The 22,511-nt window shown below is 32.8% G+C and overlaps 2 non-coding genes across 2 annotated transcripts; both read left to right on the forward strand.

Moving 5' to 3' along the window:
• Positions 1–3,447: 3,447 nt before the first annotated feature.
• Trnai-aau lies at positions 3,448–3,521 on the forward strand. Its single transcript has one exon. It is a non-coding gene; the product is annotated as a tRNA-Ile (tRNA).
• Positions 3,522–11,873: 8,352 nt separating this feature from the next.
• On the forward strand, positions 11,874–11,947 carry Trnai-aau. Its single transcript has one exon. It is a non-coding gene; the product is annotated as a tRNA-Ile (tRNA).
• Positions 11,948–22,511: the final 10,564 nt, after the last annotated feature.

Consider the following 22,511-nt stretch of genomic DNA (forward strand, 5'->3'; position numbering starts at 1 on the left):
TTTTCTCACTGTGATGTACCTTATAATCAATATTTTCTAGACCTCTAAAACGTCCTATTAAAAAGTTGGAAAATTGTTGAAACGTGGGTAATTCATTACTCGGATCTGAAGATACCTTTAACTCCCATGCCTTTCGCGTATCTCTATCTAACTTAGCGCTTATAATGTGGATAATCAGGATATCCCAAGATGAAACATCCACACCAATATTTTTTATTGAGTCTAAACAATCAGAAGTTGTACTAATTAAATTTTTAATTTCAGATGCCGATTCAGATAACAAACTTTTTTGACTTAGCAGACGCTTCAAGATGCCGTTCGCCAAAAATATTTTATTATTGTACATACTATCTAATTTCCCCCAAGCAACTTTAGTTTATTTTGATTTTGATTTTTTTATTAGCTAACTCAGTCTACTAGCTCAATCGTGCCTTAAATCGGCGTTAATATATTTTATTTGTGAACGTGCCAACAGTGCAAATATATTTGTTGTTTAAACAAACAGTTGCTTAAAGATTTAATTGAATAAACTCTCATTGACAATGGATATCAGACGCCCTGAGACAATCTAGGAATAATTAATCGTTGTGAAGTAATCAAGACTCGAGATTTTCACTCAGCTACAAATCTTATTCAGAATATTCATTTGCCGATATAATGTTTCTTTGAAGGCTGTTATTAACTTTTGAAGGGCATACGAAATAATTATTTGTACAATTTCTTTTGTAATAAAAGACAAAATAAATATGAAATAAAAAGTCTTTAAATTTATTTGTTTTCAAATTAATGGTAAAAAAAAACTTGGAGTTAATTAAACAAATAATCCTCAGTCAGTCGAAATTAAAACACTTATATCTTTTGTCCGTTCGCTTCGCTGGGCCTAAATTAAAAATAAAAGAATGATATTTTCAGGGTTCGTGCGTACCTCGAAAGAAAAAAAAGAACCCTTATAAAATCCTTCTGTCCATGCAAATTAAAGTTAAAACGAAATGCTTCAGATAATCGATTTCAAGTAAATAATCATAGGATCATGCCAAATTTAATAAAATCATAATTTTTTTTTTCAATTTCCAGGAAAGACAGAATATTTTATTTCTTACACATAAAAAACCATGATAGGTTAATGTAGCAAATAAAAATGAACGATCCTTTGAGGATTTCATTATCGTACTTAAAAACTTATTCGAGATTCTAAAAAAGTAAATTGTGTCAAACGAAACATAACAACAATCTATACAGCCAGTAAACATTATTAAAGACCTATTTATTGATAAGTCATTTTGTAAGACCCAATGCCTTATGACATTGTTTGTATTAGACAGCTCTAATAAACCAGTCCCTAAAAAGTCAGAAATTATTGTAGTCAGACCGGAATCGTTTCATATAATCTTATAAAATGAACGTTTCAAAAATGTTCGTAACACCAATACAACAAAAGAAATAAATATTTTGATTTTAAATTTAAGAAATCAGTCAAAAACTACTCTTTATTATTGTAATACCTTTGTGACGTCATATCTTAGAAGAAAACGAATTCTGCAAAAGGTATACTTCGCAACATTATCTGATCAGTATAACATACAGTAACACCATAAACAGCACATGAGCTTATCTGGCTGCCTCTTTAGCGGGAAAACAGTGTTTTTCCATTATTGGAATACTATTATAATCAGTCTAAGCTAGATGAAAACTTATCGAAAAACAATTGTAACCTGAATCTCGCTGCCTTTGTAAAAATATTTATGTACCAACGTAAAACTTTTAGTTTTTTAAAGGGATGAAAACGTTCGTAAATTTTTATTATTAATCTAGTTGATCCATGTGACTCATGACTAAAATACTTTTGTATAAAAATATTGGTTAATTAGTTACTGTTTACTTATGCGTTTGTTGGTAAGGGTATTGTCAAATAGTCACTGCGCCGAGAAAACCTTTTAGTGAGCACAGTGTGTGTACGATTGCCGAGTGAACGCGGATACATATCCTATCGAAACCTAGTCCCTTACTCAACTCTTACGATACACACGGGAATGGATGGGCGGTTACACTAACCTAACCTATAAACCTGGCACTCCAAACACATAATCGAACGAATACTACTAAATAATATAGAAATCTTGGTTTTATTACCAAGTTAATGGGCAGATAAAAATCTTATATAATAAGTCTAACCAAACAGAATACAGTGCAGTTTATTACACCTTGCACCTTCAATAGTAGAGAAATCTCCTTTCGAAAAAGTGCAGTGAATTCTACAATAAAATTACTTAGTAAACGAATATGTACCCTAGTAAGAAGGTATATTTTTTATTGCGTCTTGCAACGAGTACCGCAGCGTAACGGGATTGCAGTTTGCGAATGAAATATTGCTGAGATTTTATTTATTATGTATGTTAAAATTTAATGAGTAAACGTAATGAGTAACATCGATATAAACAGGTTGCTTTGGCAATTTAGATTATAAGAGCAACTACGACCATCATCGGTAAAGGCCAGAAAGTGATTTTCACGATGTTGTAACCACTTTGCTACACGACATTGTCAAGCCTTGACAAATACTTGGAAAGTAAAAGTTGTTTAAGACTATTCAGTGGAAGAGTCGAAGCTGAATCGACCGAGTTAGGTTGGTACTATCAATAGTACCTCGATCTTTTTGCTGAGTTTCATTCGCCTGTTCTTCTCAGGTCTGAGGTTTTCCAATTCCAAACTGGTGGTAGATTTTCGTCAATTAATAAGAAAGTGTAAACACTTCCATTTTGAATAAAGGTTTTTGACTTTGACTTATACAACTGACAATTACCTAACATTGTACATTTGCCAATAATCAAAGTTTGAACTTTTGATTTTTTTCTATATTATACTATAAATCAAATACATAAGTACAGTCAGAGTAAGAAAACCTTCGTCAGTTTACAAATTCATTCCTTTATTAAGTTTTAAACTCTTAATACTTTTTGAATCTAAACATTAAATCATTGCGACGCAATATGTCATTTTTTTTTTTTATGTCATTCTCAATCGGTAAAGCAGATTATCGCTCATATTGAGCACACACGGTCCTTTTCTTACCTCGACTGTACATATATCATACAAATAACTTATTATATATTTAGCATACAGAAGTGAAATAGATTAAAAAAGGCAAGAACATATGTTAATTACTTACTCAGTTGAGTTTACAAATCCAAATAAAACACAAATAACACTTATAACAAATTACAAGTCGCGCCAATATTGACCTTACTGTTCGCGCCCAAAAAGATAGAATAATGACAGCTTGATGCGGTTTCGCGCGCTTTTGTTTTTTTTTTTTATTTTATTCTTTCCAGCCAGTTGCATAGTTAAAGGGATCTCCTAAATATATAATATTTTTTAGTCAGTGTATTTCTATTCTACAGTTGGAACGGATAAAACATCTGATTCTGTATTTTGTCTTCACATTCAGCAGGCCCATTAGCTCAGTTGGTTAGAGCGTCGTGCTAATAACGCGAAGGTCGCGGGTTCGATCCCCTCATGGGCCAATACATTTTACTTGGAGTTATATTTTAACGACAGTAGTAAGAAGTCAAAATGTTGTCACTATTTTTTTAGTAATAAACTGGCAATTGGCATAAAATTGGCAGTAAAATCTTTCTTTCATAGATCCTCTGACAGCTTCGACGTCATACATAGTATTTAAACCAAATAAATGAATTTGCATATTATGAAGCGGGGACATCACCCGCCTCAAAATATGCAAAAAAGAGGATAGACGTGAGATTATTATAATTCTTTGGGATGATTAAAAGTTTCTAATTGCATGCAAATAATTACCCCTGCACAACCATCCACGATCCATGGGAAAAATAAGTTTGGGAACTACTGCTATATATCTATAAATTTTACTTGAACATTTTACTGAAATAAAGAGTGGTCTGTCATACATACCAAACGCTTTGTACTGAAAGAAAGATAACTAACAGATATACTAAACTATTTCTAATATATGGTAGGTGCGATAGGAGTAATAATAGTTTCATCCGCACCACCTTGATGTCCGAAAATCTACAACAGCGCTATTTCTTAGACATTTTCTGCCTCGCACAACCACTTTGTTGAACCAGCTTTCTTCAGTGGTTTTTCCGAACCGCTACGACATGGGAACCTTCAAGAAAAGAGCCTACTCCTTTCTTAAAGGCCGGCAACGCACCTGCAAGCCCCCTGGTGTTGCAGATGTCCATGGGCGGCTACCAAGTCACTTTCCATCAGGTGAGCCTCCGGATCGTTAGCCACCTATATCATAAAAAAAATTAATAACAATAAAAGAACATACTCTACTTATGAACATATTTGTAATTTTTTTTCTATTAAAGCAATCACAAATTATTATACTACCTAATTTTCAATTATAAGATAATAATTAATTCTATTTATCTGTTATTATCTGTTAATTTTTATAACGCGAAAAAGATTTATAATTAAAAATATATCAAAACCATCTCTGTTCTCGAGGACTTCCTAAGATTGCTCGTTTTATATATTCACAGACACGACTATACGGTGATATGCAATTTTGTTGCTTAGAGCCTTTATTTAACAGTCATTATCGAATATCAATTCATTCTTTTCACGATCTTATTCAGCGGTGAGTTTCAAGGGCAGAATAGCTCTACATTCTAGTTCTTTATCAAGTTTCAAATTTATAATTACAAAAATACTATACGCTGTATAACTATAAATTGTATAAGCTTTTTGATCTAATATGTAATTTGAGATGTATTAATTGTACAAATCGTTATTCAACTAAAAGTAAATTAGTGTTCAACGTGAAGCCACAAAAGGTCTAAATTAATTTATAATACGACTCAATTATAACCAACAAATATTTGTACGGTTTCTCTTAATGTTTATTTATTATTAGTGTGTAAACTTGAGAACAATTACAAATAGCAATGTCTTGTTTACATTAAGGTACTTTTCAACTGACTTTCAAAAAGGAGGAGGTTAACAATTTGTCTGTAATTTTTTTCCTCCAAATATAACAATAACTACGTTATATAATCGTAAATCGACTTTTTAGTAGTCTAATATTTTTCATTGCATTTTACTAAGGAGGACTCTAAAAAATATGTTGAATATGTAATTATTTTTATTACTTTTTAGTGCATATTCATTTGTATTAAAATAGTGTTTTGTTTAAAGTCGGTTTTTCTTTTTGTTAAAATTTTTATTTATACAACAACAAGTAAATAAATGAATACTTCTAAAGCAAACTTCAGCAAACTCTCTTGAGTATGTACAAGTACCACATGTCATTTTCATTATTTTAACATTAACAACGATTTTAACAACGATGAGCCGAGATGGCCAAGTGCTTAGAACGCGTGCATCTTAACTGATGATTACGGGTTTAAACCCAGGCAAGCACCACTGAATATTCTTAATTTGTGTTTATAAATTCCTGCATGTGTAATTTTAAAGAAATTTTGCCACATGTGTATTTCACCAAAATTCGAAAAGCGCGGTGGAATATGCTCCAAATTAAATGTTGTTACAGGCTGTTGTTAGTGTTGTTCTCAGTATTGTTGGGTTCCAATTTGAAAACTATGTAAACCAGTGCAATTACAAGAACAAAAGACAAAACATCTTATATGCCAACGTTGGTTCATTGGCGATTGGATGGTCAGTATTCCTCAAAGTACCAATGTCCAATGATATTTCTAAATTATTCAAGTTTAGAATGAATGAGTACTAATACCTGCCCAGGTGCTCTAGTACCATATGTACCATGTCCAACTGGACATTTCCAGGTCTTTGAATTTAACTTTGAAAGTATAAAATGGAAAATGTAGAAGTATTTGCAAGGATGTCACTCAGTTGTACGTAAGTCTTAAGTTATACTTAAGTAAGTCTTAAGTTGTCCTTATTTCAAATTTTCACTGAAGAAATGTTCGACTTCAGACTTCGCATAAATTAATTCCCTCGGTAAAGTTATCGAAGTTATTATTGACGATAATTAAACAATCTTTTATAACTAGAAATTAATCTCACACCAGTTTAAATTCATTTTAGGTGCATAATAAACTCGCTTTTTCAGACTCTAAATTAAAACGTCTGAAATATATAAAGATTTTAATGGATTTTTCAAATGTATAAAAGTCCTTGATTCATTGCATTTATTCTCTTTCTTTGTAAGTCACGTTTAATACTAATGAGATATAAGGCTGCTGACCCCAAGGGTTTGAACCCCAGTTCGAACCGATAAAAAAATTATTGGTCTATACTGCAGAAAAATTATCAGTAACAGCTTGGAATCTAGAAATGGGAAGTTTCCGCGCTTCCCATTTCTAGATCATCTGGGGCTCAACCTAAGCAGTCAGCCCTGTGCGTAAAAATCTTTCCAAATCTATTGGTTTCGCTGTCCCATCGCCTTATGAGATTGAGGGAATAAATAATGCACCTGTGTTTATGCACTAATATATGTTCTGAGTAGTTGACTGGTCTCCGAAAAATGGTCAGGACGACATCATTATTTTTTAAAACATGACGCTCAAATTCTAAAGAATTATCGATTTTACGACAATGGAATCCACATTCATAATCTTTGTTTAAAACTCGTACTTTTTTGTCTATTTTTATTTTTTATTGACACAACTTTATGAGCAACTTACATGCGTCTGAGCCAAGATTTCGGGTTCAAACCCAGGCAAGCACCACTATATATATGTGCTTAATTTGTGTCTTTAATTTAACAACTATATTAAGTGAAGCTATCACAGGCTTGGAAAATAGATTCTACCAAGAAAAACCGACAAGAAAATCAGTGAAATGAAACTAATTTTAACGGATTTGAATCGCGTATATTAATTATTTTTATCATCCCGACGTTTCAAGCACTTTACAGCGTTCGTGGTCACGGGTAGACCACGACCGCTGTAAAGTGCTCGAAAAAGAGTAATAATCGCGAAAATTTAAGACAACTTTAAGAAAATCAGTATTTATCTACAATTAAAGTATAAAAATGAAAATATATTTTCGAAGAAATTTTTTTCTTACTGAAGCATATAAATCCCTAAAGGATTCCTAGCTCGCGCCGCCGTTAATAAGAGAGCGTAAAGTGACCAATTGTCTGGGACTCAATACATTATTGATCGCAATTTTATTTTAGATTTAATTTTTTTTGTTCGGTGAAATTTCATCGGACGATATATATATAACTATGTACTCGATTGAATTGTATTTTTTCATTATATATTAATCAATGATATAAGTAAAATATATTTCACCCTTTGCAGGGGTACATAAAATGTATTTAGAGTTAAGATAAATAAGATGTTTGACTTTGCACTGACGTTAAAACCAATATATTCGAACTTTTGAATAATGTATGGTATTTATTATGGACTAACTGTGAGCGACTTATTACCTTTTTGAGTTTAACAAAAAAGTTGTTATTCAATACGCAGATTTAACTATAACTTATTTATTTTGGTTAGACTGTTTTATCTTTTGTGGGTGAATGAAATGAGTGATAAATTCTAAAAAATTTTATTAAGGCATTTGTACCTGTTTACATACGTATGCATTTAAAAAGGGCGGTTGTAATATTAAAACAAACAGACGCTCCAGTTTTATTCGTGAAAAATAGTCAATTTAAATGTCAATGAAAGTGGAATTAACTTTGAGTGGAGTTGCATTTTATTTTAATTGTAACCCATATTATGTACAAATGGTGAATATAGTGATCGTGTATTTTTTTATATAATTCGTCATATATTCATTAAATGTAAATTGTCAAAGACTTCTGAAAAAATATCTCATATAAATTTATCTTCGTACATTTTTTCCCTCCAATGTTTTTTATACATACATATGTAGGTATATTTTATGTTTCGAGAGAAGAAAAAATAAAAAGAAAATTGAGTGAAGAAATACCATTCGATATTGAACTTGCTGTCACGATAATAGCTGTCATTTTAAGGCTCGACGGACGAAATATATATGAACAGGGAACCTTCAGTTCCAGTAAAATAATATAAAAGTATATAATTGATTAAGTACTAGCGCACCAGTTTCACACGGATGCAATACTGATTCTAAATATTTTACAGAATTCGTTTATTTACGATATCACATTAGAAACATCTCAAATTATCAGTGTCTCTTAACTATACTTTCCATGTATTATATACAAAAACCTCATTAAAATTCATTGTATAATTTTAAAGATCTAAGCATATATAATCTAGTTGATCCACGTGACTCATGACTTAAATACTTTTATATAAAAAAATCGGTTGATTAGTTAATGTTTACTTATGCGTTTGTCACTAGGTGTATTGTCAAATAGTCACTGCGCCGGGAAAACCTTTTGGTGAGCGCTGTCTGTGAAGCATTGCCGAGTGAGCGGATACATATAGAACACCAAGTCCCTTACTCAACTCCTACGATACACTCAGGAATGGATGGGCGGTTACACTAACCTAACCTACAAAAATACACTCCAAGCACACAATCGAATACTATTAAATAATATAGAAAACTTGGTTTTATTACTAAGTTATTGAGCAGATAAAATTCTTATATAATGATACAAACTAAACAGAAGACAACAATAACAACAGGCTGTAAATTTCCCACTGCTGAGCTTAGGCCTCCTCTCCCTTTGAGGAGAAGGTTTGGAAAATATTCCACCACGCTGTTCCAATACGTATTGGTGGAATAAACACGTGGCAGAATTTGTATGAAATTAGCCACATGCAGGATTCCTCGCGATGTTTTCCTTCACCGCCGAGCACAAGATAAATTATAGACACGAATGAATATATAGTGGTGCTTGCCTGGGTTTGAACCCACGATCATCGGCTAAAATGCACGTGTTCTAACCACTGGGCCATTTCGGCTCATTCATGAAACAGAAGACGGTACAGTTTATTACACCTTGCGCCTTCAACAGTAGAGAAAACTCCTTTCGAAAAAGTGCAGTTAATTCTACAATAAAAGTACTTAGTAAACGAATCACCCTAGATATTTTTTTTATTGCGTCTTGCAACGAGTACCGCAGCGAAACGGTAATGCAGATTGCGAATGAAATATTGCTAAGATTTTATTAATTAGGTATGTTAAAATTAAATAAGTAAACGTAATGAGTAACATCGATATAAACAGGTTGCTATGGCCATTAACATTATAAGAGCAACTATCTAACGACCATCCTCCGTAAAGGCCAGAAAGTGATTTTGAGGATGTTGTAACCACTTTGCTACACGACATTGTCAAGCTTTGACAAATACTTGGAAAGTAAAAGTTGTTTAAGACTATTCAGTCGAAGAGTCCAAGCTTACTCGACCAAGTTAGGTTGGTACTATCAATAGTAGCTCGATCTCTTTGCTGAGTTTCTTTCGCCTGTTCTTCTCATGTCTGAGGTATTATATTCCAAACCGATAGATTTTCGACACTTAATAAGAAAGTGTAAACACTTCCATTTTTAAAAAAAGTTTTTGACTTTGACTTTGACTTATACAACTGACAATTACCTAACATTGTTAGGTAATTTAAACATTGGTAACATTTGCCAATAATCAAAGCGGTTTGAACTTTTGATTTTTTTCTATATTATACTATAAATCAAATACATAAGTACAGTCAGAGTAAGAAAACTTTCGTCAGTTGTAAATTCATTCCTAAATTAAGTTTTAAACTCTTAATACCTTTTGAATCTAAATATTAAATCATTGCGACGCAATATGTCATTCTCAATCGGTAAAGCAGATTATCGCTCATACTGAGCACACATAAATTATAATAATAAAGTCATAAATAGTGAACGGGAAGTTGCTTCAGTTTTTGAACAATTTTTTGCTGACATACCAGTTTCTACAACTAGGTTACTTATTTCTTCTCCAGTTGTTGCCGAATCATTGATGAAAGAAAATGTACGAGAATGCAAACCAAAATTTAATTTTACCCCTGTAAACACCAATATCATAATTTGTGCATTTAAATCATTAGACATTAAGAAAACTGCTGATCTATGGGGTATGATTTCTGTAAAGGTGATAAACTCAATTATTGATGTGATTGCACCTTATCTTGCAATAATATTCAATGATTGTGTTCAACGTGGTATATTTCCTGACCCGATGAAACATAGTAAAGTCATTCCAATATTTAAATCTGGTAGCACTTCAGATCCTAATAACTATAGGCCTATCTCAATATTACCTACCCTCAGCAAAATATTTGAAAAAAATATTTTAAATCAATTATTAGCATATTTCAATAGACACAATCTGCTTCACAGAAAACAATTTGGATTCATGAGGGGTCGCTCGACTACCGACGCAGGTATCGAACTTATAAAAAATATCTATGAGGCCTGGGAGGGGTCGCAGGATGCCTTGGGGATCTTCTGCGACTTATCCAAAGCCTTTGATTGTGTTCAGCATGAAACTCTGGTCAGGAAACTATATCACTATGGAATTAGAGAATGTGCACTCGACCTTCTGACTTCCTATCTTAACAATAGAATTCAGAGGGTTGACGTTAAAGGGACAAGGTCTCCTGGGGTCTCAGTTGGTATGGGGGTCCCACAAGGATCAATTATTGGACCTTTTCTATTCCTCATATACATAAATGACTTGCCCTTTCTTGTTGGGAACATGATATAGTATTGTTTGCTGATGATACCTCTTTGGTTTTTAAAATTAATAGGAAACAGGTTCAGTATGACGATGTAAACAATGCTATGTCCGATATAGTACATTGGTTTAGCGTAAATAATCTTAGACTGAATAATAAAAAAACTAAAATTGTAAAATTTAGCACACCAAATGTGCAAAATGTAAAACCCGATGTACTTATCAATGGGGAATCGATGGATCCAGTTGAAACAACTGAATTTCTTGGCCTTACTCTTGATGCCAAGTTACAGTGGCTCCCCCACATAAACGGATTAGCGGGTAGACTGAGTTCTGCGGCATTTGCTGTCAAAAAAATTAGATTATTTACTGATGTTGATACGGCTCGACTAGTATATTTTAGTTACTTTCACAGTATAATGTCCTACGGTATTATGCTTTGGGGTAACGCAGCCGCTATCCAAACTATATTTGTGCTGCAGAAGAGGGCTATTCGCGCAATCTATAACCTAGGAGCCAAGGAATCATTAAGGTATAGATTTAAAGAAATTAAGATATTGACTGTTGCTTCTCAATACATATTTTGTAATGTTTTGTATGTACGGAAAAATATTAATGTTTTTATGAGAAAATGTGATTCTCATAACATTGGTACAAGGAACAAACACAATCTTGTTACTCCTGTTACTCGACTGCATAGGGTCAGTAACTCTTTTGTGGGGCAATGTATACGCTTCTACAACAGGATCCCAGAAAGCGTTCAAAATGCTTCTGTTGCCAAATTTAAAAAAAATGTTAAGGAACGTTTGTGTGCAAAAGGTTACTATACAATTAGCGAGTTTATGTTTGATAGCACACCTTGGGAATGAAACGATCGCCTCCTGGCTATTTCTAATCATATACTACTATGTACCTTATAAATTTGACAAAAAATAACAGAAAAAAAAGACCCGCTGAGTTTCTTTCGCCGGTTCTTCTCAGGTCAGGGTGTCCTTTTTCCGAACCGGTGGTAGTGTTTATTTGACAATCAATAAGTAAGTGTAATGCTTTTATATTGAATAAAGGAATTTGAGTTTGAGTTTGACACACGATTCTTTTCTTACCTCGACTGTACATATGTCATACAAATAACTTATTTATATCATTTTTTTTAGTTTTCGGCCCTTACTAGTGACTTTGGTCAATGTATTTCTATTCTACAGTAGTTGGAAAGGATAAAACACCTGATTCTGTATTTTGTCTCCACGTTCAGCAGGCCCATTAGCTCAGTTGGTTAGAGCGTCGTGCTAATAACGCGAAGGTCGCGGGTTCGATCCCCTCATGGGCCAATACATTTTTCTTGGAGTTATATTTTAACGATAGTAGTAAGAAGTCAAAATGTTGTCACTATTTTTTTAGTAATAAACTGGCAACTGGCAACTTATATGCTATTACTAGTCATATCAGTAAAATCTTTCTTTCATAAGTCCTCTGACAGCTTCAACGTCATACATAGTATTTAAACCAAATAAATGAATTTGCATATTATGAAGCGGGGACATCACCCGCCTCAAAATATTCAAAAAGAGGATACACGTGAGATATTATTATAATTCTTTGGGGTGATTAAAAGTTTCTAATTGCAAGCAAATAATTAATTGCAATAAAAGAACATACTCTACCTATGAACATATTATGTGTAATATATTTTTTTCTATTAAAACAATTACAATTATTATATTAACTAATTTTCAATTAGCAAGAAAATTAGTCGTATAGACATTATGACACCCTGTACGCTCAAGGTAAAAATTAATTCTATATTTTTTTATAACGCGAAAAAGATTTATAATTAAAAATATATCAAAATCATGTCTGTTCTTGTGTCCTTACTAAGATTGCTTGTTTTATATATTCACAGACACGACTATACGGTGATATGCAATTTTAGTGTTTAGAGCCTTAATTTAACAGTCATTATCGAATAACAATTCATTCTTTTCACGATCTTATTCAGAGGTGAGATTCAAGGGCAGAATAGCTCTACATTCTAGTTCTTTATCAAGTTTCAAATTTATAATTACAAAATACTATACCATGTATAGCTATAAATTGTATGAGCTTTTCGATCTAATATGTAATTTGAAACGTATTAATTGTACAAATCATTAGTTATTCAACTAAAAGTAAATTAGTGTTCAACGTGAAGCCACAGAACGTCTAAATTAATTTATAATACGACTCAATTATAACCAACGAATATTTGTATGGTTTCTCTTAATGTTTATTTATTATTAACCCCCGACGCAAAAAGAGGGGTGTTATAAGTTTGACGTGTCTGTCTGTCTGTCTGTCTGTCTGTGTGTCTGTCTGTCTGTGGCATCATAGCTCCCGAACGAATGAACCGATTTCAATTTAGTTTTTTTTTGTTAGTGAGTAAACTTCAGAACAATTACGAATTGTAATTTCTTATTTACATTAAGGTACTTTTCAACCGTCGTCAAAAAGGAGGAGGTTAACAATTTGTCTGTAATTTTTTTCCTCCAAATATAACAATAACTATAACTACGTTATATAATCGTAAATCGACTTTTTAGTAGTCTAATATTTTTCATTTCATTTTACCTAGGAGGGCTCTAAAAATATGTTGAATATGTAATTATTTTTATTACTTTTTAGTGCATATTCACTTGTATTAAAATAGTGTTTTGTTTGAAGACGGTTTTTCTTTTTGTTAAAATTTTTATTTATACAACAACAAGTAAATAAATGAATACTTCTAAAGCAAACATCAGCAAACTCTCCTGAGTATGTACGAGTAACACATGACATTTTCATTATTTTTACACTAAGTACGATGAGCCGAGATGGCCAAGTGGTTAGAACGCGTGCATCTTAACTGTTGATTACGGGTTTAAACCCAGGCAAGCATCACTGAATATTCATGTGCTTAATTTGTGTTTATAAATTCCTGCATGTGTCTAATTTTAAAGAAATTCTGCCACATGTGTATTCCACCAAAATTGGAAAAGCGCGGTGGAATATGCTCCAAACCTTCTCCTTAAATGTTGTTACAGGCTATTGTTAGTGTTGTTCTCAGTATTGTTGGGTTCCAATTTGAAAACTATGTAAACCAGTGCAATTACAAGAACAAAAGACAAAACATCTTATATGCCAACGTTGGTTCATTGGCGATTGGATGGTCAGTATTCCTCAAAGTACCAATGTCCAATGATATTTCTAAATTATTCAAGTTTAGAATGAATGAGTACTAATACCTGCCCAGGTGCTCTAGTACCATATGTACCATGTCCAACTGGACATTTCCAGGTCTTTGAATTTAACTTTGAAAGTATAAAATGGAAAATGTAGAAGTATTTGCAAGGATGTCACTCAGTTGTACGTAAGTCTTAAGTTATACTTAAGTAAGTCTTAAGTTGTCCTTATTTCAAATTTTCACTGAAGAAATGTTCGACTTCAGACTTCGCATAAATTAATTCCCTCGGTAAAGTTATCGAAGTTATTATTGACGATAATTAAACAATCTTTTATAACTAGAAATTAATCTCACACCAGTTTAAATTCATTTTAGGTGCATAATAAACTCGCTTTTTCAGACTTCAAATTAAAACGTCTGAAATATATAAAGATTTTAATGGATTTTTCAAATGTATAAATTTTTATAAATAAAAAAAAACCGCCTTCAAAAATGAACTAAAAAGAAAAAAATAATCAGTTACATCCATATCCAATTTACGATTTTTTAATCACCTCTCAAAGTCGGTGCCAACATTGCTAATATATAATACATAATACATACATACAAACCTAAATCTGTTTATTGTATAGACAAACCTTACTATCAATACAAATTAAATGATTTCAATATAGAAAATTATTTACTTTGTTGGCACCGACTTCAAAAGGTGATTAAAAAATCGTAAATTGGATATGGATGTAACTGATTATTTTTTTCTTTTTAGTTCATTACCTATGAACCTCCTCCTTTTTTTGAAGTCGGTTAATAAAAGTTCTTGATTCATTGCATTTATTCTCTTTCTTCGTAAGTCACGTTTAATACTAATGAGATATAAGGCTGCTGACCCAAGGGTTTGAACCCCAGTTCGAACCAATAAAAAAATGATTGGTCTATACTGCAGAAAAATTCTTAGTAACAACTTGGAATCTAGAAATGGGAAGTTTCCTCACTTCCCATTTCTAGATCATCTGGGGCTCAACCTAAGCAGTCAGCCCTGTGCGTAAAAATCTTTCCAAATCTATTGGTTTCGCTGTCCCATCGCCTTATGAGATTGAGGGAATAAATAATGCACCTGTGTTTATGCACTAATATATGTTCTGCGTAATTGGCTGGTCTCCGAAAAATGGTCAGGACTTATAGAGATCTAGGTAAGATAAATAAGATCTTTGACTTTGCACTGACGTTAAAACCAATATATTCGAACTCTTGAATAATGAATGGTATTTATTATGGACTAACTGTACCTGCGACTTATTACCTTTTCGAGTTTAACAAAAAAGTTATTATTCAATTCGCAGATTTAACTACAACTTATTTATTTTGTTTAGACTGTTTTATCTTTTGTGATTGAATGAAATGAGTGATAAATTCTAAATAATTTCAATCAATTTCAATCAATATGTATTTTTAAAACTCGCGTTAAAAACTTCTACTTGTCCTTAACATAACTTTTATTTTATTTTTGGAGGTACATGAATTATGTGATTAATTGTAGGTACTATGTGTGTAATATCTTGTTAATCATAATTATTATCAATGTCATTTACTTTATTTATTTAGTTTATATATGTATGTATCTTATATGTGTATGTATACATAGTTGTTATGTATGTATGTAGGTATATTTATTGTGTATTTATATTGCTTTGTTGTGAATTATTTTGCACTAGCCCGTTGAGTTTGCAAGCTTCTTTCTTTAGGGTCGTCTGGTAGAGATCACTGTTCAGTGATAAGACCGCCCTTTGCACGCTTTGTATGTTAGTGTTAAGTTTGCTTCTTGCTGTATCTGTGTGATTTTCTTTGATTGTATTATGTGTGCAATAAAGTTATTTATTATTATTATGTTTCTCTTCTGTTTTTTCTCCCTTTTAGAGGGGTAGTGGAACTGATACACGAGCCTAAGCCAAGTGTATCGGCCTTTAAATTAAGGATCTGATAATGCTAAGAACTTACGAGTGAGACGGCAAGTGTTGAGGATAACTGCTTTCTGAATGAGTCTGATGGTGGATGAGGGCATTTGCAGGGCATTTAGGTTATTCGATAGAGTTTTCGGGACAACGCCCGTTGTAGATATTACAATGGGCAAGATTTTTATGTTATCTACTTGCCATTGATCCTTTATGATCCTTTTAATCTCATTAGCCAGTTCTAAGTATTTTGTTTTCTTTTCAGTGTATGTATTAAGGAGATTGTGTGTGTTGCATACTGCTATGTCTATAATAATTACTATATTTTTATTTTTATCTATTACTGTAATGTCCGGTCTGTTATAATGTATTGTCTTATCTGTAATTATAGTTCTATCCCAATATATTTTAAATGTGCTGTTTTCTAATACGGTGTCAGGTGTATATTTGTAGTAGGCAACCTTTTTAGTTATTAATGAATGAGCATGAGCTAGGTTCTGGTGGATGATTGCTGCTACTTGGTCGTGTCTATGTTTGTAGTCAGTTTGGACTATGGATTTGCAAGCCCCGGTGATGTGTTGAATGGTTTCAGAACTACTATGGCATCGTCTGCATAAATCAGTTGGTAAGTTCGGTAAGCGGATGATGTGCTTTTGGTAATTTCGAGTATCTATTACTTGATCCTGAATGGCGATCATAAAAGCCTCTGTTTCTGGAAAGAGCTCTCCTCTCCGTAGCCATTCGTTCGACGCATCTTTGTCGACGTGTGACTGGCGAAGATCGGCTAGATGCCTTCCGTGTAGAGACTTTTGAGACCACAAATCAATTTTTTGTTGTCTATTAATTAACTTTGGTTGAATACTTCTATTGCTTAGATTAAGAGGCGTTAATTTTTTGTCTATTTCGATTGCGTGCTTGTGAAGTTGTGAGTGATCAGCCTTAGAATATAAATAGGTGCGTAGTTTGTCTGTTAAAGTGTTATGTAAATTTTTAATATCAATTAACCCTTGTCCTCCGTCCTGACGAGGTAATGTTAAGCGTTGTACGCATGACCTGGGATGACGTTTTCTATGGTGAGACATATGTGTGCTTATCATACGTTGTAGTTTTAGTAGATCCGTTTGAGACCAGCTTATGATCCCAAAGGAGTATGTGAGGACCGGGATTGCGTAGGTGTTAATAGCTTTCACAGTATTACGAGAGTTGAGTTGCGTCCTTAAAATCTGGTTCAGTCGAATTTTAAACGCCTTGATCAAATCTAACTTAGTTAGTGTCTGCTCTATTTGTTTTGACTGGTGAAATCCTAAATATTTATAAGTGCTGTGTTCATCCATGTATTCTATTTGCTCACCAGTATCAAGTATGTAAGTATTTCTTTGTGATTTCCCCTTAATAATTGAGTGTATTTTGCATTTGTCTACCCCAAACTGCATTTGGATGTCTGTCGAGAATGATTGTGTGATGTCAGCTAATTTTGTAAGTTCGGCATTGTTTTTTGCATAGATTTTTATATCGTCCATATAAAGTAAATGTGAAAGGGTATGATATGAGTCGTTATGTTTCATTTGTATTCCCATTTCAGTTTTATTAAGTAACTCTGACAAAGGGTTTAGCGCAATACAAAACCATAATGGACTGAGCGAGTCTCCCTGGAAGATACCTCGTTGGATTTTAATTGTTTCAGTAGTAAGTGATGTATTATTTTGTATTAATTTTAGCTTAGTCTGCCATTGAAGCATGGTAGCATTTAAAAACGTTATTAAATTAGGGTGAATTTTGTAGTGTTGCAGAATGTAAAGTAACCAACTGTGAGGGACTGAATCGAAAGCTTTTTTGTAATCTATGTACATAGTGTGAATGTTTATTTTCTTTGTGTGTGCTTGTTTCATTACTATTGCGTCTATTGTTAACTGTTCCTTACATCCTTGACTATTTTTCCTGCATCCTTTTTGTTGCTCTACTAGTATGTTATGTTGATCTATGTGTGAATAAATTAAGTGACTGATACATCCTGTTATTATTTTGTATATAGTTTGAAGACATGTAATAGGTCTGTAATTAGCTGGATTTTTGGGATCTGAACCTTTCGAGACCATGTAAGTAATTCCATGAGATATGAATGAAGGCATAGTGTGTGGTGCATGAATAAATTGGTTTATGTGGCTGTGAATGAATGGATGTACACATGTGAGTTTTTTGTACCAATAATTGTGGATGTTATCAGTCCCAGGTGCTTTCCAATTGTGTGTGCGTTTTATAATTTGAGTGAAGGTATCTATGGGAATATTTTCAAAATCCATAGCGATAATATGTCCTGTGTTTGTTGATTTTAGGAGCCACTCAGCATTAGAGTTATGTTGTACTGGGTTTTCCCAAATACTTGCCCAAAATTGCTGAAGGCCTTGAGGTGTTGGAGTGTTGGAGTTCTGAATAGTATTGTCTTTATGATTAGTATTCATGGTTCTGTAAAACTGTTTTTCGTTATTTATAAAAGTATGATTCTGTTGTTTACGTTTAGTGCAATTTAAATATCTTTTTAATCTATGTGAAGCTGCGTTTAACTTCTGTTTCAGTGTATCAAGAAAATGTTGGGGCTCTGTATTGGGTTCTTCATGCTGTGAATGAGTTTTGTGTTTAATTATTATTTCATCAACAGTTTTTATTATTTTGTGACTTCTATTTCCTGCTATGTATTGTGTTAGCCTACCTATTTCTAGTCTATATTTTTCTATTTTATTCTTAATTCTCCTTTGCCATGTAGGTTTCTTATAACGACTATTTCTTACCGCATTTTCTGCTGCATGAAATCTAGTGCCATTACACAGAGCTGCTGTGTACGCTGCTGAATAAATTATTGTATGGACTGTGTTGAAATGTTGGTCATGATTTAAATATTTCGGTACTATTGTGTTATTCAGGTAATAAACAATTTGAGAAAGTTTTCGTGATGATTTTTGTTTAGGTATATATGGTCTTGTCTCTGGGTTTGTGTCATTAAACTGTGCCATTGCATTACTAAACTCTGTTTCAACTTTTTGTAGTAGATGGTTTTCAAGATCTGTATCTGTAATCAATGTTGGAAGTTGTGCCTGTGGTTGTATTTGTGTGAGTGCGCTTGACGTATCTATTGAAATTTCTGGTTTGTTATTATCTAAATTTTGTAATGTTATATGTTTTTCCGTTGTCTGGGGTAGGTGTACGTTTAATTCGGCTAATTTTTGTTCTACTTCTCTTTTTAATATATCTAACTTATTGATGTTTGTTTTATTATTGAATAGTAGTCTTCTTTGATCGGCAATTCTCTGTTCTGTAATATGTGATAGATTTGGATATTTTTTTACAAATAGTTCATGCATTTTTTTTCGGTAAGCAGTCTTATTTGTTTCCAACTCAGTAACTAAAAAATAACATCTAATAATTTCTTCATTAATTTCGTCCGTCCATTTCATTCTAGTAGTTGTAGATTTAATTTGCGTTAAAGTATGTGTAAAATCGAAAGGACTGTTAGTTTTGCGTGCGTGTGAATGATCATGTGAGTCTGTCTGTATTAGTTGTTTTACTTCACCACGTATATCATCAAGCGTTCTTTGTGATAGTAGTTTTGTTCTTAGGATTGCCCTTCTTTGATCTCCTAGTCGTTGTCGACTGGCCTGCATTTCGGGGAACTTGCTATCAAACTCTTTATGTAGGGAATCTAAATAGGTATTCATACGAGTCGTCTCACACTTGGTTATTATTAGATATGTGCGCCATATGAATCGGTTCATATCTTGAGTCCATTTTTTTCGCGCACGTGGGAGATCAGCAGTGGGTACAGGTTTGGTGGCGAGTGCCTCCTGTACAACAGTTGTTGACCTTGTTGATCGTAATGAATATGAAGATGATGGTGATGAGTTTAATGAACGAAATAAACTATGAGTGGAAGAAGGAGATGGTATATTAGAGTAGGGTGAGTGCTCCGAGGATGAATTGGATGATGTTGAGGATGATCGTTCGGCTGTAGTAGATTTTTCGAGGGGAACCCGCCTGCTCAGTCCCCCGTCGCCAACGGTTCGCATGCTGTGACATCCAGCGTTAGCTCCAGATGTGCCCCGGCGACCCCCGGGCAGCGGCCGTAAACTATATATCTTATTTCGACTTTCCATTGTTTTCTCCATAAGATGGGTTTGGGATCGTTAGTTTAGGTAGGTATTAAATTTATTGGTAAGATGTTAAAACCAAATAACTAGTGCCATGTACCCGTAAGCCCCCCCACCACGACAAGGTGATCCCCTGGGGGGGTTATTATTATTATTATTATATAATTTTATTAAGGTATTGGTACCTGTTTACATACGTACGCATTTAATAAAGGCGGCTGTAATATTAAAACAAACAGCTACTCCAATTTTATTCGTGAAAAATAGCCAATTTAAATGTCGGCGAAGTTGTAGGAATTAAAATTAAAGTGGAATTAACTTTGAGTTGCATTTTATTTTAATTAAAACCCATACTACATAGAAATGGTGAATATAGTGATCGTGTATTTTTTTATGTAATTCGTCATATATTCGTTAAATGTAAATTCTCAAAGGTTTCTGAAAAAATATCTCATATAAATTTATCTTCGTACATTTTTTCCCTCCAATGTTTTATATACATACATATGTATCTTTAATGTTTCGAGGGAAGAAAAAATAAAAAGGAAATTGAGTGAAGAAATACCATTCGATACTGAACTTGCTGTTACGATAATAGCTGTCATTTTAAGGCTCGACGGACGAAATATATATGAACAGGGAACCTTCAGTTCCAGTAAAATAATATAAAAATATATAATTGATTAAGTACTAGCGCACCAGTTTCACACGGATGCAATACTGATACTAAATATTTCACAGAATTCGTTTATTTACGACATCACATTACAAACATCTAAAATTATCAGTGTCTCTTTACTATACTTTCCATGTATTTTATACAAAAACCTCATTAAAATTCATTGTATAATTTTAAAGATCTAAGCATATAGAGACAGACAGCTGGCTTCAATTACAAAATTTTATTTTTTATCAAATATAACGTTAAACTTTCGTATGAAATAGTAATTATATTATAAATTCGAATATTTCTTTAAGAATTATTAAGTCTTTAATTAAATTCAAACTTTGATCGTTAGCAAAATACATTGTTACGTGCAACAACACCATCTTTTTTATTTATTATTGAAGTAAATTTAAAATATTCATTGCTTATTTATGTTGATTTAAGAAGTAAGTCTATCTGTTTGTAACTTTTAAGAATTAAAATATATATAGCAAAACTTAAGCCCCAAGAAAGAACACATAGACTTTTATCTACCTAATACCTGACGATTAACCCACAAAACACGCGAAGCTGTGGGACACAGCTAGTATGTTGATATATGTATTTGTAGTTATATTTATAATTTGTCTCATCCAATCTCGTAGAGTTTAATCGAAGCAATAAAATTACATTTATAGACTCATGTTACTATACCCTAATTTTAGATTATATTTTAGTATAGAAAACATGATATTCACACGCCCAATACGCAAATAATCTAAATTTAAACGGATCGAATTACAAAGATCAGTTAATTATGTAATATTATTTAATCTTCTTGAATCAATCTATATTAATATAATAAACGTTAAAGTAATTCTGTCTGTATGTAGCTCTTTCATAACAAACCGCTGAACGCAAATTGATAAAACTTGGTATGAAGTAAACTTGAACTCAATGAAAAGACATAGGCTACTTTTTTGTTTATTATTAACGCGAGAGAAGCCGCTGGCGACTACTAGTTTAATTATTGTCATTCATCATATTGCGATCCTGACGATCCTGACGATCTCCATGGTCGAGTGGTGTGTTTTCATGGGTAAGCCACTCTGAGGTCCCGGGTTCGATTCCCGGCCGAGTCGATGTAGATTACCATTAGTTTTCTATGTTGTCTTGGGTGTTTGTGGTACCTTCGTTACTTCTGATTTCCATAACACAAGTGTTTCATCTACTTACATTGGGATCAGAGTAATGTATGTGATGTTGTCTCATATTTATTTATTGCAAATGCTAGACTTTTCTGTTCTGTTCGTTAGATTTTTTTTCAATAAATTAATCTCCTTTACCGAATTAATCTTCACTAAAAATATAATTGCTACTTGTTAAAGTTAAAGTAAGTTAAAGTATCACTAAAAGTAAAATATAATTTGCATTATTTTGCTGACTGTACTCTTACACTAGTCGAATATATTAGTTGGTGTGGAATTACGTTCGCTTGACAACGTTTTCAATAACGGTTTACGTGCTTAGGTAACTTTAGATTAAGTTGGATAATTCACTACGAAATTACTTAGCAAATTTAAGTAACAGCACGTAAATTATCGACAACGACCTCTTATCTTAAGACGGTTTAGAGATTACATACATTACTAATATTATAAAGAGGTTAATTTGTTTGTAGAGAATTATCTCCAGAACTAACGATACAATTCAAAAGTAAATGATATTTCAATCATATCATTTTTTTATTAATTAACTGCAAACGTAAGAAGGTAGAGCCAGGTTGCCAATAAATTTTAAAAACAAATCAAATCTCAAACTCATTAAAGCTTGCCCGGATTTGAACTTCGGTAACGTTACACACGTTACTACTGTATCACGTCAGCATCATACAATACTTACGTTGTAGTAACTGTCTGTGAATTGACCACTGGCTCAGGGATCCTTTTTTTTAAGGAAAGT

The sequence above is a fragment of the Vanessa cardui genome, chromosome 5, assembly GCF_905220365.1.
Source record: "Vanessa cardui chromosome 5, ilVanCard2.1, whole genome shotgun sequence".
NCBI lineage: Eukaryota > Metazoa > Arthropoda > Insecta > Lepidoptera > Nymphalidae > Vanessa > Vanessa cardui.